General features: G+C 49.4%; 1 protein-coding gene across 17 annotated transcripts in view; it reads right to left on the reverse strand.

Moving 5' to 3' along the window:
- LOC112227456 (eyes absent homolog 1-like) overlaps positions 1-2,500 on the reverse strand; it is a 143,808-nt gene that overhangs the window by 26,832 nt on the left and 114,476 nt on the right. The window lies entirely within an intron of this gene.

Consider the following 2,500-nt stretch of genomic DNA (forward strand, 5'->3'; position numbering starts at 1 on the left):
GTGGTTAGAGGAGGCAGGTAGTCTAGTGGTTAGAGGAGGCAGGTAGTCTAGTGGTTAAAGGAGACAGGTAGCCTAGTGGTTAGAGGAGACAGGTAGCCTAGTGGTTAGAGGAGACAGGTAGTCTAGTGGTTATAGGAGACAGGTAGCATAGTGGTTAGAGGAGGCAGGTAGTCTAGTGGTTGGAGGAGGCAGGTAGCCTAGTGGTTAGAGGAGACAGGTAGTCTAGTGGTTAGAGGAGACAGGTAGTCTAGTGGTTAGAGGAGACAGGTTGTCTAGTGGTTAGAGGAGACATGTAGTCTAGTGGTTAGAGGAGACAGGTTGTCTAGTGGTTAGAGGAGGCAGGTAGTCTAGTGGTTAGAGGAGACAGGTAGCCTAGTGGTTATAGGAGACATAGGAGACAGGTAGTCTAGTGGTTAGAGGAGACAGGTAGTCTAGTGGTTATAGGAGACAGGTAGTCTAGTGGTTAGAGGAGACAGGTAGTCTAGTGGTTAGAGGAGACAGGTAGTCTAATGGTTAGAGGAGACAGGTTGTCTAGTGGTTAGAGGAGACAGGTAGTCTAGTGGTTAGAGGAGACAGGTTGTCTAGTGGTTAGAGGAGACAGGTAGTCTAGTGGTTAGAGGAGACAGGTAGTCTAGTGGTTAGAGGAGACAGGTAGTCTAGTGGTTAGAGGAGACAGGTTGTCTAGTGGTTAGAGGAGACAGGTAGTCTAGTGGTTAGAGGAGACAGGTAGTCTAGTGGTTAGAGGAGACAGGTAGTCTAGTGGTTAGAGGAGACAGGTAGCCTAGTGGTTAGAGGAGACAGGTAGTCTAGTGGTTAGAGGAGACAGGTAGTCTAGTGGTTAGAGGAGACAGGTAGTCTAGTGGTTAGAGGAGACAGGTAGTCTAGTGGTTAGAGGAGACAGGTAGTCTAGTGGTTAGAGGAGACAGGTAGTCTAGTGGTTAGAGGAGACAGGTAGTCTAGTGGTTAGAGGAGACAGGTTGTCTAGTGGTTAGAGGAGACAGGTAGTCTAGTGGTTAGAGGAGACAGGTAGTCTAGTGGTTAGAGGAGACAGGTTGTCTAGTGGTTAGAGGAGACAGGTAGTCTAGTGGTTAGAGGAGACAGGTAGTCTAGTGGTTAGAGGAGACAGGTAGTCTAGTGGTTAGAGGAGACAGGTAGTCTAGTGGTTAGAGGAGACAGGTAGTCTAGTGGTTAGAGGAGACAGGTAGTCTAGTGGTTAGAGGAGGCAGGTAGTCTAGTGGTTAGAGGAGACAGGTAGCCTAGTGGTTATAGGAGACATAGGAGACAGGTAGTCTAGTGGTTAGAGGAGACAGGTAGTCTAGTGGTTAGAGGAGACAGGTAGTCTAGTGGTTATAGGAGACATAGGAGACAGGTAGCCTAGTGGTTATAGGAGACATAGGAGACAGGTAGTCTAGTGGTTAGAGGAGACAGGTAGTCTAGTGGTTATAGGAGACAGGTAGTCTAGTGGTTAGAGGAGACATAGGAGACAGGTAGTCTAGTGGTTAGAGGAGACAGGTAGTCTAGTGGTTATAGGAGACAGGTAGTCTAGTGGTTAGAGGAGACATAGGAGACAGGTAGTCTAGTGGTTAGAGAAGACAGGTAGTCTAGTGGTTAGAGGAGACAGGTAGTCTAGTTAGTCTAGGTTTAACACCTCAACAGAAAGGAGGAAACAGGGCTCTGTCCAAAATGGCTAGTCTAGTCCCTATATAGTGCACGAACCATAGGTCATACTGCACTAGATATGGAAAAGGGTGTCATTGGCCATAGGGGTCTGGTGCAGATAAAGACTGTGTGTGTGTGTGTGTGCGTGCGTGTGCGCGTGTGTGTGTCTGTGTCTGTGTGTGTGTGCGTGCGTGCGTGCATGCGTGCGCGTGTGTGTGTGCGTGTGTGTGTGTGCGTGAGCGTGTGTGTGCGTGTGTGTGTATGTGTGCGAGCATGTGTGCGTGCGTGCATGCGTGCGCGTGTGTGTGTGTGTGTGTGTGTGTGTGTGTGTGTGTGTGTGCGTGCGTGTGTGTGTGTGTGCGTGTGTGTGTGTGACTAGACTAGAGGAACCATAAAGCCTAAGCTCAGATGATCTCTATGTCTGACTGACTATCTGAAATGGTGCAGGAATGAAGTAAAGGTGGATGTTTATTTTGTCATTGAAACACTGAAGGGGAGGAAGGAAGAGGAAGGGGGAGGAGAGGGGGAGGCAAGGGTAGGAAGGGGGAGGAAGGGGGAGGAGGGGGGAGGAGGAGGAAGGGGGAGGAAAGGGGGGTTATGAATGGGGAGGAAGGGGAGTGTGTTGGGTGTGGAATGACATAAATGCGGTAAAGTGGTTTCATATGCAGGGCCCAAGAGAGAGAGAGAGAAGGAGGAGGAGGAGAGAGAGAGAGAGAGAGAGAGAGAGAGAGAGAGAGAGAGAGAGAGAGAGAGAGAGAGAGAGAGAGAGAGAGAGAGAGAGAAAGAGAGAGAGAGAGAGAGAGAGAGAGAGAGAGAGAGAGAAAGAGAGAAAGAGGAGGAG

This window comes from Oncorhynchus tshawytscha, linkage group LG29 (genome assembly GCF_018296145.1).
Source record: "Oncorhynchus tshawytscha isolate Ot180627B linkage group LG29, Otsh_v2.0, whole genome shotgun sequence".
NCBI classification, from domain to species: domain Eukaryota; kingdom Metazoa; phylum Chordata; class Actinopteri; order Salmoniformes; family Salmonidae; genus Oncorhynchus; species Oncorhynchus tshawytscha.